The 16,285-nt window shown below is 45.9% G+C and overlaps 2 long non-coding RNA genes across 3 annotated transcripts in view; one reads left to right on the top strand and one right to left on the bottom strand.

Annotated features, from left to right (window-relative positions):
* The window catches only part of LOC109380509 (uncharacterized), a 43,502-nt gene extending 27,218 nt beyond the window's left edge, over positions 1–16,284 (bottom strand). For both annotated transcript variants that reach the window (XR_002123516.1, XR_002123515.1), the window contains exon 1: positions 16,205–16,284. This is a non-coding gene — a long non-coding RNA (uncharacterized LOC109380509). The remainder of the gene's footprint in view (positions 1–16,204) is intronic.
* LOC109380510 (uncharacterized) lies at positions 2,863–7,601 on the top strand. Its single transcript, XR_002123517.1, has 3 exons — positions 2,863–3,184; positions 3,257–3,405; positions 6,066–7,601. It is a non-coding gene; the product is annotated as an uncharacterized LOC109380510 (long non-coding RNA).
* Position 16,285: the final 1 nt, after the last annotated feature.

Here is a 16,285-nt window from a genome sequence, read left to right as displayed (position 1 = left end):
CTTCGAGCCTGATAATGAAAAACAGCAGTACCTGCCCCATTCCTCCCACTTCCTCTGTCCATCCCCTTAAGTACCTCTTTTACAGCTGTTTTATCTTATATATTTCCCTAGTTCTAGAAATTAGGCTTCCTCTGACATTTCTGGGCTTTGCTATTTTTGATATTCCTCCCTGTGGGTACTGTGAACGAGGACTTGGCCGCTGGCCCATAGGCCAGCCGCGGCAGACGACCCTCGTTGTCAGCTCGCTTCAGGAACTGTGTCTACTGAAGAGAAATGCCAAGACCACAGCCTCCCCCAGGAGGCCCCCATCCAGTGAGGCACAGACGCAGGGGGTGAGTGGCCAGCGGCACCCCCCGCCCTGATCCCGACTTGGGGCCAACACCTTTGCAGAGCTCCCCGAAGGGTGGCTGAGGCCTTCTCCGAGCCTCCTGGACAGCTCCACTTCTGCCCAGTCCCGCTTCCTCTCCCTCCCTCCTGAAGAACATTCCCTAATACACGTCCAACTCGGGGACCCCACGTGGGGTGGGGTGGGGGTGGGGGGCTCACCCACCGACCTCCTGCTCCACTAGATGAGGACTCTCTACTCCTCCGTCCTCTGTCCCTGTCACAGCCTCCCCCCTCTCGCCTTACCTGTGAAGTTCTAGGACCGTTTTAAGATAAATCAACACGCAGTAGCATGAATTTAGGATTTATGACATGTCTACTTCGAAAGAATAAGAGGTGGTTTACTCTGTTTACAAATACAAAATGGGCGACAGCTGGATGTCCCGTTTGCTCCCTCAGCGTGAAGCAGGGTCTGGTTGAGACCCAGAAGAGAGGCCTCCCCTTTCCTTGACCTAGAGCTTAACAACAGACCGTCCCCTACGGCTGGAGCTCCGGATGCCCCCGTCCCACCCAGTTCCCTGTTTTAGAAAATTACCTTCTAATACCCTTAGGCTTATTGATCACAACCTGTATGGTCGGGCATTCTTTCCAGGCTACTTCCATCATCGCTCCTGGGCTGCTGACGCCACCAGTGACCCACGTTGCCGGGGGAAGGCTCCCAGAACCCTCCCTCCTCACAACCATCACGTGGCCTCTGGAGGAGCGCCCAGGTCTCCCCTTAAATACCCCAAGCCGGTCGGAGAATGTGACGGCAGTTTTTGAAGGTGTCAGCCCGCTGCCGTCTCAGACCGCTGGTGCCCTGATAATAAACGCGTATTCTCTGACCCAACTCCTGTGTCGCGTTTCAAGACCACTTCTCCACTCTGCTGTGTGCCCTGGGGGACGGGCCTGGCAGGCGACGAGGACTCAGCTTTTGCGTCACCTGGCTTTTCGTTGGAATCAAACCCTGAAGGCCGCACCAGGAGATCCGAGGAAGGAAGGAGAGTGAACTCGGGGCACTTCTTCCCGACTTCCTCCTTGCAGGACTTCCTCCTGTTTTCCCACCGGACGCGACTGCTCCTCTCAAGGCGCCAGGTCTATGTGACCCTGCCCTCACTACCTACGCCCCACCGCCCTAACCACGGGATGCCCTCCAGTTCTGGCGTTTGAGTGATGAAGACAGCTGGGGCTACACCTGAACTCCAAACCGGAGGCATCACATTGAAACTCAGAGGAGCTTTAAACACCTTGTGCCCTGCGGGGTGGGAAGGGGAGTGCCTTGGCTTCTGTGGGCCCTGTCCCCAGGGCTGAAGGATCCAAGCTGCCAGTATGTGAATTTAGTATCTTTGAAAGCATCTCTTTCACATCCTCACACCTAAATGGACATGCTTCCGGTTTGCTGGCACCGACTGAATACTTGTTACTTTGCAAAGTGTTACACTGATGGATGTGGCACGACTAAGAGAAGAAAAAGTCTCCACTCTCCAAGACGTGTCACGTTCCAACGAGGGAGGCTTTCCACCGATTTCTATGTTCCCCACCGCCTCACAGGCTGGGAGAGGAGGCAGAGTCTACACTGATCCACGCAAATAATGCTGTGTCACCTGAGATTTTTGATATGATGATAATGAAGCAAATACGGATATCTGTGAATTGGTCTTTAGGCAAAGGCTTGGGAGACATGAGAGAGAAAGCACAGGACCAGGGAAAGGTCAGGGTCAAGGCCACTTAAATGAGCTCCATGGTAACATTTTTATGGACTCGCAGATTATTTAAATCAATTTCCAAAGTTAGCATGCACCTTAGAACTATTTTATATTCCCTTTCTAGGCTGTACAATTATCATAACTGTTTTTTTTAAAGTATTAATTTGTAAACAGTTTCCACAAAAATATTTGGTGACTGTTAAACTCTAACAACAAACAAATCATTTAGGAGACAAAAAAGTTAGCATTCAAATTGGTAATTTTCACTCTGGAAATTGGGAGTCCAGGTACTGACGGAAACCTTGCTTTTTTTAGGGGTGGCTTTTGAAAAGCAGCACTGGCGGGGATACAGCAGGCATCTGGTACACTGGATTTGCATGGTTAACTTGCCTGGTGATGGAATAAGAGACTGCATTCATCCTGTCAACGTGTGAACATAAAACTCCATGGACCAGTCACACAGAAGCTGCCCAGCGGGCAAGGGTTTTGAAGGCAGAGAGCAAGCACTGCAGGTAACAGGTGTGCAGGCAACGTGTTAATTGATGGACCTGGCAGTGGAGGTGCCTGGGGAGAGCCGGTGGTTACGGTACCTCCCTGCTGTGCCCCGGAGAGAGCATAGGCTCAATGTAAGTGCAAATGGAAGGGGAGATCCCACACAGCAAATGGTCTTTCCCAACGCTCGTTAGCAAGACAAAGGTAGGCCGCGCGCGCGCGCGCGCGCGCGCGCGCGTGTGTGTGTGTGTGTGTGTGTGTGTGTACACGCGCGCACGTGCTTTTGTGGCTAAAGAGCAAAGCACTGTCTACATCAAAGCCCAAACTGCCGTTGGTCAAAGTTCAGGGGAGGACTGAGTGAGCTCATTGAAGTCTGAACTGTCCAAGCTTAGCTACTCTACCCAGAAATTCGTGTGTCCTGAGAAGCCGCGAGGGAGAAGGTGCCGCAGGCCCAGAGGACCATGTGACAGGAGACGGAATCCCACCAGGGACCCCCTGAGAGGAGCCAGTCAGCCAGAGGGCACCGCTGAGGCCCCCACCGCTTCGCACAGAGCATGTTACTAGCGCCCACTTCCGCACTGGCCACATCTGCTGCCAGTCACTCGTCAGGCTGAACATTGCAGGTGCGACTGGGGTGGCGCCAAGCGGGCCAGCTGTGGGACAATGTCACAGCTCATTCGGTGCCTTCTGCACAGGTGGAAACCATGCTTCCAGATTGAATGTGACTGTTCTCCACAAACAAATGCTGAGTCTATGCCGTTCAGTCACTGCAATCTTTAAATACCTAGAAGCTGAGAAAATGAGCCCTGGAAAATCCCGGCTGCACAGATGAAGGAATGACGTGGTAAGCAGGTCTGGGGAGAGGAGCAGAAGTCTGGGAGGTACGGAACCTTCTATCAGACAAGTCTAGTGATTCTGACACCTCTGGGGGGAAATCTGTCATTGGCTGAGGGAGCCCCTCCCCTCCCCCCGCATCCTCAAATTCTAAAAGTAATACGGTAATTTACTGAGCACTCATACTGTAAGCCATTTAATCGTTTCCACAGAAAAATTCTCAGTATTAATGTCGGCTCTATTTTTCATTTCCTCTTTTAGCTTTTTTCATTCTTTCAAGCATAATTTTATATATTGAGCCAAAGGTGTTTTCTCTATCAAGATCTTATGGAAACAATAAAGTCTCACATCCACCCATTCTGAAAAGAGTAAAATCCACGGACGGAAGGCTTCTAGAATGACAAGAGCAGACACTTTATCATTCGTCCCTTCTCTACCTGGAGGTGGTCCCATCATTGTATTAATCGATTAACACACACTTACTGAATACCATATGGCCCCCAAATTGTGTGGGATATTACAGAAGGGACACTCACATGCGAAAAGCAGGTCTCAGAGCTCCTGCCCTGAAGGTATTTAGAGTTGGAAGTGCTTCAATTATTATACGTAAGAATAGCCGAGAGCAGTCGGGAGTTGGCTAACATCGCTGTGGAAACACGAAGGAGCGACCCGTGGCCCAAAGCCCGTGGAAGGAGCTTTTATGGAGGAGGAGGGCCTGAGCGGGGCCTCAGAGGACGGGTGGGAGGGGTGAAGGGTCTTCCAGATGGGCCGGCTAAGCAGGAACACAGGCATGAAAGCTGGAAGAAAAGGGTGCTGCCGCCTCTTACATCCTGGGCTAGAGGCCAAGGAAGGCGCAGCCCTCCCAGCACGCAGCAGGCTGGGCGCGCAGGCTCCTGCTGCTGGGGGGGGGGGGGGAATGCGCCCTCAGGACAGTGCCAGGTGGCACTCTTGTTGGGGAATCAATCGGAGTCCTCACTTCTGTGCCAGTAACAGGCGTGCTGAGGCCACTTTGGTTAAGGGAGCTCGCGGAGGGTGGCTGGGGTGCTGCTCTGTCTAAAAAATGGTTGGGGATTCAGAGTGCCAGGTAGCTGTCAGGAGTTTAGGGAACTCATGTCTTCAGTTCTGCTTATTTAGTCTAACTAGTAAAAGCCTGTGCTTTGGTGGCTCAGGGTCCAGAAACATCTGGGCTTGAGTCCCACTTGCGTAACTTTGGGGAAGTTATCTTTCTGAGTCCAACCTGCAAGCGAGGGAGAAGTTGGCCTCACTCTGTGATTATAAGAACGAAGCAAACAAACAAAAAATGTGCAGACTATGTAGAAACACTCTTGGCATGGTTTTTGCTTTCCTCTCCTTTTTCTTTCTCTGTTCAGTCATAAGCAACTATACCCAAGAAGACCACACATCTTACCATACACAGTTGTGACACTTTTTGGAGTAAAGGGGAGAATTACTGAAAATTAGGCTGGGGCACAGTTGAGACCGATCCTTACTATATTACTTTATTAAAAGAGAAGAAAAATCAGAAAAAAATTGTTTTAAGTCTATAAATCATTAACATGCTTGCCTCATAAGAAGTGTTCTGTGGGTTTTCCCACACATATCTCAGCACCAGGGTCTCACAGAGTGACTGACAGCTGTCACCAGAAGGAGCGACACACAGCACACTACATGCAAACTGCCACTCCCCCGTCTCATGGACATCCTACCTTTCTCTGTCATGTTCTTTCTCCTCAGACTTCCTGGCTGACTCATTTGGGCAGTTCTAGGAAATTAGGGAGCCCAGTAACTGGGGCCTTACAGGGGCCAGGTTTGTGTGTATCTAGATGCCAGGCTGACTCAGTTTGGGGGATACAGCTGAATTCATGTGACGGCCTTTGCTGAGAGAGGTTTCCAGGGGGCACTGTAGCATCATGGGATGTGGCACTGATTGGGAAGTGACACTTGTCATTAGAGACTTTTGGACAGTGCATCGTTGTTTTATTTTTAGGCTTTGAATTCCTTCACTAAACGGTGGGAACAGAGCTACAGTGAGGTTGCCCTCTGTCGTGGATGACGTGGGCCTCATCTCTGCATTAATACTTGGTAGCATTTAATACTGTGTGTGTGTGTGTGTGTGTGTGTGTGTGTGTGTGTGCACTGACCACTAAAACTTGGTTCTGTGCTTGCCAAACAAACTAAATGGAGAATGTCAGCCCAGGGAGCTTCAGTCCTAACACATTAATTAGCACATGGACAGCCTAGGGCAGAGCGAGTCAACAGAGACTGGGCATGACCTGCTCTGGGCTCCGGGCAGGGGGAGCTGGCTGGAGCCAGGGGCACCCACTGTGGTGCCGGGGCTTCTGCCCTGTTTGCAAGGCTCCAGGTGTGATGTCAGGATACGCTGGGGGCTCTTTCCAGTCACCCCACCGAGTCTACAGATCCTGTCCTGGCCTCATTAAGCTGCCAGGCTCCACCTGTCGGGCCCTTGAGTCAAAGTCACAGAATGTGAGGGGGCCAGATTTCATCTCCATTAATTCCTTCCTGGTGAGCGCGAGGATACAGCTCTCTTCTTCTCTTGGCTGAACGTATGCATGCTTTTCTTGCGATCTGTTTTACCCTTGTCAGGGCATATTCCCAAAATAACAGGACGCTATTTTTCACTTTCGCATACGGTCTTCTGGGGCAATGAAGCATCAAAGAAACCCAGAGAAGATGAGGAAGCTGGTAACCTGAATCTGAAAAGTGGGACCATTGCTGGGCTCCCAGCGAGCCAGCCATCTCTGTCGACAGGGGGGCTGAAGGCACAGCCCCCACACTTCAGTTGTCTGCCTGCATATCATGACGGTAATCGCTGAGCTTCATAGGGCGGGTGTGACGCCAACTGGTCTCCTTGAGCCACGTCGTCACTGGGCTGTCTAACAGGCACCCCATCTCTCCCTTTTCACATCTAAAGCAGAACTTTCTGTTCCTTCCTCACCCCTTACCCTCATATTTGTCCTTCCCTCTGTCCCACAAAAAATGGCCAAAAAGCTAATAGTATATGTATTTGAAATATGACTTATCATTTCCAGTGCAGCTAGAACCCAGCGCATTAGCACGTCTCCTGGATTATAGCAGCAGCGTCATGAAGGTCCTTCCTTAACACCCTACTTTGCGCCTATGCTTATGTCCCTCCAGCAGCTTCCCAGCAAGTAGAATTAAATGCCCAGTGTCCGCCATGTTTGCGGAACCCTGTCACAATCTGGACCCTGCCTATCTCTCTGACTCTTGTCTCCAACCACTCTGACCCTCTGGCCTCGGCGACTGTGCCTCGCCTGATCGCGAGGCCAGGAAGCCTCTTCCCCAGATCTTCACTCAGCTGCACGCTTCTCATCATTCCACTTGCGGTTCAAATGTCTCCGCCTTAGGAAGGCCTCCTTGTCTACCCTAGCTACCCTCTACCCATCACTCTGCCTCATCATTGTGTCTTCTTCTTAGCACTCATTACTATCAGAAATTGCATCTATATATGTAACATATGTATGTATGCATATTACATGCATATATGCATATCATTTATACATGTTATTTACATATATAGTTGGTCCCATGAACTAGACTAGTAGACTATACGCTCCATGAGGGCAGGAACAAGGTGGTCTCTAGTGATAGAAATGATATTAGTTTAGTCACAGAAGGTGAACTTCACCAAAGAGTGGCATTAGCCTCTATGACCACCTAGAGAATATGTGGCAGGTACTCCAACTAAGTCTGTTTGGGAGTCAAGACACATAGAATCCTGGGGGAGAGGTGAAGGCATGCAAAGAAACGGGGCAAAATAGCTTAAAGCAAGCGCACGGCATCTCTGGGGGCCTTGTTCACTCAAAGGAAGGGGCAAGATCGAGACCGGACAACGGCAACTGTGCAGAAGGCGGCACAGCCTGGAGCCGGAGAGAGCCTGTTGCGGAGGCAGGAAGCCCAAAGCCCACATAGGAGAAGACCTGACGTCAGTTCAGTTCAGGGCTCGCGTGAATGGGCCCATCATAACATTCCTGCAGATTCACATCTATCTGGGCGGCTGTCTCTAGCATCTGTTTCTCCTAATATGTACCCGGACTATGCAGACAGCTTCTCTAGTGGCCTCTTTTCATCCCTCTAGGCCTCTACCTTGCCTAAAAAAAATTCCTACCACATAGTTTTTTCCCCAATATGTAATTTTAATGTAATGGGTTAAAAATTGTATATTAAATGGAGACTCATACCATGAAAATATAATAAATGAATATAAAAAACAAGCAAGCATAATGTCTACTTTCAATTTTTATGAATGCTCATAATTATATTTTATATAATTTTATATAATTTTATTTTGCTTTTCCATCTTAGAGAACCAGGAAATCCAATTTTTGGACCAGGGCTTTCCTTAAAGATGCAGTGTAGCTACGGACTAACTACGTTAAGAAAGTTTCTTTCAGCTTAGCTTTCGTTATCTATAAAATGAGGGAGTAACAGCAAGCCTTTTAGTTTTATGTAAGTCTTTCTGTTTGTTATACAAATGGTTTTGTTTATGGTACAGCTTGTACAAAGGACTTTTAAAGAAAGGCATGACTACAGATATATTTAATACTATTGTAATTTGGATATTTAAACACATCAGTGAAGGAGATGCCATATAATAAATAATTCTGAATTGAAAGAGACCCGCTTGATTCTTGGTCACATTTGTTGAGAGAGAGGAGAGAGAAGAGAGAGGAGAGAGAGGAGAGAGAGGAGAGAGAGGAGAGAGAGAGAGAGAGAGAGAGAGAGAGAGAGAGAGAGGCAAGATACATATGCATTATGAAGAAAATGGGTTTTAAAAATGTCTCAGTCGTATTTTGCAAGGCATCTTCTATTTCCTGGTGCCTCTGGCAAGCAGGAGAAAGTGAATTCCTCCACACAGGCATTCTTGGAATAAAATGCCCCTGGAGAGCTGGCTTCCTGCTTCACCACATACAGTATGTTTTACCTACGAATCCACGCCTCACAGGACTATTGAGACCTAGCTAATAAAAAACGATCAGAAAGCACTTGGCAAAATCACAACTACAAAAAAGATACATGCTAATGTGGTCAGGCTTGTCTTTCTGGGATGTGCACGAAATGATCCAGTGACTCAAAGGGTAGGCCTGGGAGTCGTTGGGGCAGCTGGCTTGCTGAAGTGAGTTGTTGTAGCTCAGTAGAAGGCCACTTGATTGAAAACATTCCTTCTATTATAGCTGTGGCCTCTCCTTATGAGTTCATGCATGCATTACTTAAGAATTCATACCTGCTCATTTGAAGAGGAAGTACATGCTTGTGTTAAAAATCACAGGAGGAAATAAATGGGGGGTATGGTGATCTGTGGCCTCATTTATGTCACCAGAGAACAGGAATTAGTAGCACCTTCTTGGTTGTTTTCTTGAGTCCCGACAGTGAGAACAGAGTGTAATTAGGATGCACAGGGCACACACCATGGCTTGTGTTCTTGATGCACAGCCCAGCCCAGAGGGAAGGGAAGGGAGGACCCAGGAAGTGGCCCTGCAGGAGGCACAAAGAGCAGCCAGTCCACACTGAGGCAGGGGTTCCATTCACCCCGGGGTCACGGGCCAACCGTCAGGCTGAGTCATGGATCCAAAGGCCTCCTTCCCAGCCCAGCCCAGCCCAGCTGTTTTGACGGGCAGTCTCACGAGACCAGGAGGAGGCTCTGAAGCTGTGCGCAGAGAGTGAAGACAGGCAGGCGAGACTGAGTCCTTTTCACAAAGGAAGCAAATTCCCACCAAACTGAGACCTGGGTCACTTTCATGGAGCTGCCATTCTGTTCCTTCCTCCCCAGAGAAGATCATAGAGGCTGTCTCACCAGACACTGGCCGACTTCTTGGGTCTGTGGCCCCAGGAACGACGGCAGAGATCACATGAAGGCCATGCTTTGGAAGCCCAGGAGAACTCTCAGTCCTTATTTATTATTTTTATCTTCCCCTTATTTGCAGTAGTAAGGAAAGGGGGAAGTGGCCAAATATTTTGGATCTCTGTTTATCATTCCAAGGGCCTTCTGCTGTGGAATGACCTGGTGTTTGATGGAGTTGGACTCGCTGGCATGTAGCAGTTTTCTTTATCTCCCTAGAGTTGATCAGATATAAGTACATGTAATGTTTTGTCTAGTTATTTTCTTGTATTTTAAGAAAGTAGAGCTTGGCACACAGGAATTTGTTCTGATAATTTCTCTATTTATATCAGGATTAGGGTTGCCTAGGGGGGTTACTGATGTATTGGGTTGTCGGAAAAGTCATGACGTAATTTTTCTGGTTTTCGTTGCAAAGAATGCATCATGACTTTTCCGACAACCCAATAGTTGGGCCATTAATGTCACATTAGATGTTCTTATGTTTCCTTCCAGACAATTCTAATGTCATTGCTTATTGGAAGTGAGGACTCATTCTCCTGAGAGTACTGAATGGGTGTGAGCGGAGCAGCCATACAATGAAGATGCTTTATTTACATGGAGCATCTGGTGGGCGGGGTTAGGAGAGTCTTTCCCAGGCAGCGCCACAGGGTTATACAAACACTGCCCTGTTCCTGGTAGCCCAACCAAGACTTCTCAGAGCCCGGGAAGAAAATCTGACTTCTCTGATTACAGTCTGTTGGTGATACTCTGCTTCAAATCTTTTTTCTTAACTCCAAAAACCGTTTGAAGTTTTCCGATGTCTTGCCGATTGGGGAACAAAGATAAAGGTGAACTAGAAGCTAAACAGAGGTAAGATCATTGGATTCTATAATTTTCAGCAAATCATTTTTTGAAAAGGAAGGAAAGAGGGTATCTTAGTTCTACTGTCTTCAAGAATTGTACTATCTTTTTCACTAAAAGTTTAGCAGCAAAAGAAACAAATATCATCTCCTTGAATTTTATAAGTATTTGGATATATTCAGATTTGGTAATAAAGATGTTAAGGATGATCTCAGCCCCTTTGTCTCCAAACTGGAAGACTACTTTTCCCTTGGAATTGGCTTTCAAACTAACATAGAATGCTCACTTCATAGGCTGTGAGGGGTGAGAGCGTAATTTCAGGAAGGATGTTGCTCCCAAGTCTCCTTTACCTTTCTCTATTTTTTTTTTAAGGTTTTATTGGGAATTGGGGGAGGTAACAGAGTTGGGGAATTGGGGAAGGGGAACAGACAAGTTGCTGTCCTTTTGTTCTGCAGTCTAGTTGTGGAGGACGTTGCTTCACTGGCCCATGTTGATATTATCATTGCGCTCTTCCAGGGTGAGGCAGTCACTTGCCAGCCATTCAAGGGCCGCTCACAGTGGCTCACAGCAGCTCACAAAAGCTCACGCCCGCTGCTGGCCAGGCCCACTGCAGCCTATGCCGTTGCCGGCGACTCACGGCAGCCCAGCTCCAGGATGAGCTGTTGTTCAGCATCTTAGCTGCAGAGGGCAGTGTTACTGGCCCTCTTGTGGGATCTGAACCGGGGCCCTGCTGCTCAGAGCTGGCGCCCCAAGCCAACTGCTAACCAACGCGCCACTCGGCCGGCCCTACCTTTTCTCTATTTTACGATCACTTCACATGTCATTTTGAAGGAGATTTTACCTTTAGATTCAAATTCATGATATTGCTACTAAATTTAAAAATAATAATACACTTGGAGAATGTTCTAAACAACACTATCTCAGTTGATAGGAAAAGGCAGTTCCTGCTAAAATATTTTCAAGATGGTTTTATAAGGACTTCAAGAACTTTGACTTGTTAAAAACTTTCTATAGAGAATTTTTCTTTCATAATAAATGAAGGTGGTGATACTAACATAAATTTCACCTAGGAACAGTAATAGGAGGCAATGCAGAGTTAGATGCTGGGGAACACCTGACTTGGACAGGCTGACTACATGAGAGGGTTGCATCTAAAAACTAATTTCTAAGTTGTTTGGAACTCAAAAATCTTCATATAAATTTGTGAAGTTCGTGGCACATGAGTCTAATTAAGTTATACTGAACTTGAGGCTTTATTAATAGTATTATTTCAAAAACACCGTTCCTCTTTCTACACGCCAAAGGAGCTGCTCAGTAGGTACTCGTGGGTATCAGTAACTCTTCATTTCTGTATGAGGCATATTTCCACATGGATACAATGTATGAAGGACAGGGGCTGGGGGACCAGGAGGGGTTACCTTTATAGTTATCATCGTGCTTGTACTTTGGGAAGCAGGACTTCCCAATGTTTTGGATTTCCCTGTACCATTAATGTATAGGATGCATAAGTCAGGGTTTATTTGGGTATGGCCCGAGGAAGGTGGACATTATTAGGTGGAGGAAAAGTTGTTTTTAGTCCATTTTATATGACAGTATAATCAAAACTAGGCAGTATGATGTCTAGTCAAAACTTTTACTGAAATTAATTAAAAATTCAGCATTAAATATTTTAAAAATTACTAAATGCATTCAAGAGCAGTCAAGAAAGTATGGAATACTTGGTGGTGGTGGTAACCAGTACAGGTAGCCACCAGAGCCACCTTTCATCTTGAGGGTGTTTGTTAAGCTGGATGAACTTGAGCATCTGTTATCACGGCCTAATGGGGCTTGAGGCTCTTCCCAATGTGGGAAGTCCAACAGGAAACCCGTCATAACCTGGCATTCCAAAGGGATTCAAGGGAAATTGGCTGTCTCAAACACTGGAACGGAGTTGAAGGGGTAAAGTCCTCCTCAGGGATTCCTAACTACAAGCCAGGTCTCACATGGGTGGTTTGAAAAATTTCAAGTGAGAATTTACCATGAAAGGGTCCTGAATTGGTAGTGTCCCCCAGACATTTATCAACAGTACATGAATATTCTTTCTAGAGAGCTCATCTTCCTTTGAGCGCTCACTAAATTTCCATGGATAAAGCTCCAAGGATCAGATAATATAAAAAATAAAAAAATCACCAAACAAAGAAGATAACAAGGTACCATAAGCAAGAGCCAGCAGGAAAAAAAAATCAGATAGTACAATCAGACCCACAAATGTTTCCAACACTGGAATGGTCAGAAATAGAATTTAAAATATATGTTAAATATATTTTACGAAATTAAGGAGAGACTTAAGATACGAGTTAAGAAAAAGTAGATTTAAAAATAACCAAAGAGAACTTGCCGTATACCAGAAGCGATGTGTGACACGGAGCATTGTCATGATGGAGGATGACTTACGGCATACTTTACAACACACCTTCTCTCAACCATAGTTCACACCCGAGTGACTACACCGCACAAGGTGAAACTTGTCACACACTGTTACTAAGGTTCGATGAGCTGCTTCCTATATTGGAGATCCCTGCCTTTCCGTTGGATGGCACTCGGCAGCAGCATTCACCGTTATTTCTTGATCACAATGGAAAGGACCCATGTCACACGTCACTCCTGATATGGCAATTTCTGTCAAATAAAAGAAGTACGGTGTGTCCTCATCCACCTTATTCACCGGATCTGGCACCGTGCGACTTCTGGCTCTTCCCCAAAGTCAAAATGATTCAGGACATCAAGGCAGCCACAACAGCGCAACTAAAGACACTCATGAAAGAGGCTTCCAGAACTGCTTCAGAAAGTGGCAAGAACGATGGGATAAGTGTATTCTATATGAAGGGGAGTATTTGAGGGGCATTAATGGCAATGTGTCTTTTACTGTAATCATTTTTTTTAAAACATTCACCATATTTTGTGATCACACCTCGTATGTGTATAATCAGAGTCCCAGAAAAAAAGAAGAGAAAGAATGGAGTTCAGAATTTCCCAAAACTGATGAATGTCACCAGTTCAGAGTTAAGAAAACCAAAGTGCCAAGAAGGATGAATTTAAAAAAGAAAATCTTCATTTAGATATTACAGAAAACTAAAGACAAATGAAAAATCTTAACGCTGACAGATAGAAAAGACAGGTTACATTTCAAGAGTACTTTCAAAATTCAAATTGTAACTAGGCAAGCTAGAAGACAGTGTAATGATATTGAAAGTATACAGAAGGAAATAACTGTCTACTTAGAATTCTTTATCAGTGAAATATTTTTCCAAAAAAGAGTAAAATATATGCATTCCCACTCAAAAAGGGAGAGAACATATCAGCGCCTCTAGCATACATTTTAGGCAGGAGAGTGATCGTAGGTGGGAGTCCAGTGATGAAAATAAAAAAGAGCAAAATAAGTGGCAAACTCCTGAGTAAATCTAAACACACGCTGACTGTATAAAACAACATTAATATGTATTGCAGTTTTGAAGGGTGTTTTTTAAGGCCCCTGTGTTTGGGAGAACGTTCATGTTTTGATAAACTCTGGGTTTGATTGGTTAAAATTTGCCTGTTAAAATTTCTAGGATAACCACCAAATGAATAGGAACAGAGTAAATAACTTCTGAACTACAAAGGGGAAGAAATAGAAGCATCAAAAAAATCAATCAATCAATCAATTCTAACGAAGGCACTGATGAAAGAAAAAACACCACAGATTGGGAGAAAACAAACGGCAAGCACAATATTAGATGGCAGAAATAAACTCAAATGTATCAGCAGCTCTAATACATGCAATGGTCTAAATCAGCAGTTCTCAACCGTTCACAGGGGTCGCCTAAGACCATCGGAAAACACATATTTTCGATGGTCTTAGGAACCGAGACACCGCTCCTCTATCCATCTCTAGGTCCACATGCAGATATGCCCACATATGAGCACCCAGCGACCCCTGTGAAAGGGTCATTTGATCCCCAAAGGGGTCGCGACCCACAGGTTGAGAACCGCTGGTCTAAATGCTTGAGCTAAGAGTCAGTAATTATCAGATTAGGTTAAGAGTCAAACTTAGGGGCTGGCTGAGTGGCTTAGTTGGTTAAGAATTGGCTTAAGAGTGTGAGCTCTGAGAAACAGAGCCGCCAGTTCGATTCCCACATGGGCCAGTAACACTGTGCCCGAGCTGACCTGTTGCTGAGCTGCCAACAGGTGGCAGGATGGCTCAGCTGGTGTAACAAGATTGCCTGTTCAATGGTGGGCTATGCCCACCTGCAACTAAGACTGAACTTGGCACCTTGAGCTGAGCTGCCACCCGGATGGCTCAGTGGATAGATAGTGTGCTCTTAACAACAAGGTTGCCGGTTTGACTCCCGCATGGGATGGTGGCTACGCCCACCCGCAACTAAGATTGAACACAGCACCTTGGGCTCAGAGGCCACGAGCTGCTGACGGGAAGCCAGATGGTAACTGGAGCCCTCAGATAATTCCGAAACATAATGACTTTGAAAGTTTTAATGTAATAGGACGAAAAGAGGTATGCAAATACTAGGCAAAAACAAGTCTGAAGGGAGCTGTTTAGACACCATGGCAAAAGCATTACTAGAGGCAAAATCACAACATGAGGACAAATTTACCAGGCAGACAGAACAATTATAAACGGGTTTGCACATTATGACACAGCCCCAGACTATATAAAACAAGAATTGACAGAATTGTAAGTTGAGACAAGTAACTCACCATCGGAGTAGCTTTTAACTCCTCTCTCCCACTAACTGAATTGCGTCAAGCAGATGGCAAGTACTACGTGAGTAATCGAAAGATGTCACCAACACAAGCATGACACTAGACCCAGGATGTACTTTTAGAACACTGGACTCATGAGGTGAGAATACATAATCTTTACACACACACGCAAATCTGTCTCGAAAAGAAGCTCAAGACATTCTAAAAGATTTATGGTTTATAGACTTTGACAACAACATAGGCCATGTTCTTTGACTGTAGCGGTCCTGAAAAATGTTATTACCAATGGTCAAGTAGGAAATATGATTGCCGAAATATGATCTTAGGGAGAGCTAATACCAATTTGAAGGTTTGCCCTTTGTAGACTTTTCATTAGTCATGTCAGAAGTTTTATATGAAATGAGTATGGCTAAAATTATACCACTGGTTTAAATAAACGTACCACCAAGACAAAAGTATACAAAATTCTCTTTTTTCAACAAATCATGCAAATTGTGTCCACATGTGTTTCTAGCCCTTGTACCTCATTCTGATAAATGATTTGATTATGGTCACCCTAAAGACTGGTTTAATAACATTTGCTTGGTGTGTACATATATAGTATTTTCCCTTCATATACTTACAGAAAATAGAAAACATTACTAGTTTTATACTATGCAGGGGTATGACTGTCACTTATACCCCAACAAATGGATGGGGTAAACCATGTATTGTTTCCTCACACAAATTAAAAACTCCTGATGTTGGCATCCCAGGTAGGGTTCCTTTCTTTGGGAGGAGAATTAATTATAATGAAAGGAGAAGTTAGAGAAATTTAGTAACACTTGGAGCAGAAGTGGTTTTTCAAAACTTTGTAATATAGTAACTTCTCAGGTAGAAAACAGTTTTATTTGGGGGGGGGAGTACGTGGTATAGTTTTGCCTAATTGTGAAACTGAAATCCACAGAATAATTTCTCAAAAGGTCACACAAATTTGTAGCACATCACGCTGTTCATGTGACATGCAATAATTCCCATTTGACACATGCAGGAACCGAGAAACTGAAGTTAAGTGTCTCACCTCAAGTCAAACATATTATGCTGAAACGTCTTTTTGTGTTGTTTTATTTCCCCATGATGTCCTGTCCTCACGTGTGACGCTCGGGTCTGTGGCTACCCACTGTGTCTTGTTGTGTGGACCGAGGAACGCCCACCTTGGCGAGAACGTTTAAGCCCGGTGTAACTGAGCTTAATTTGAGGCGCCTGCCTCTCAAGTCTTGACTCCATTCCCAAGTCCCCTCGCTCGCCTTTGGTGCGCCGTGACTCACACCCTCTAGTCACACCGCCTGTGGTTTCCTCTCATCCTCTTCCTTACCTTTCCAGCGAACCAACGCCGAAGCAGCCTGTGTGGATGGGAAACCCTGTGGCCCTGGGTCAAGGGCGGGGGCCGTGGGTG

Source organism: Hipposideros armiger, unplaced genomic scaffold, assembly GCF_001890085.2.
Source record: "Hipposideros armiger isolate ML-2016 unplaced genomic scaffold, ASM189008v1 scaffold_37, whole genome shotgun sequence".
Taxonomy (NCBI): domain Eukaryota; kingdom Metazoa; phylum Chordata; class Mammalia; order Chiroptera; family Hipposideridae; genus Hipposideros; species Hipposideros armiger.
This window is presented reverse-complemented; position numbering and strand designations above follow the sequence as displayed.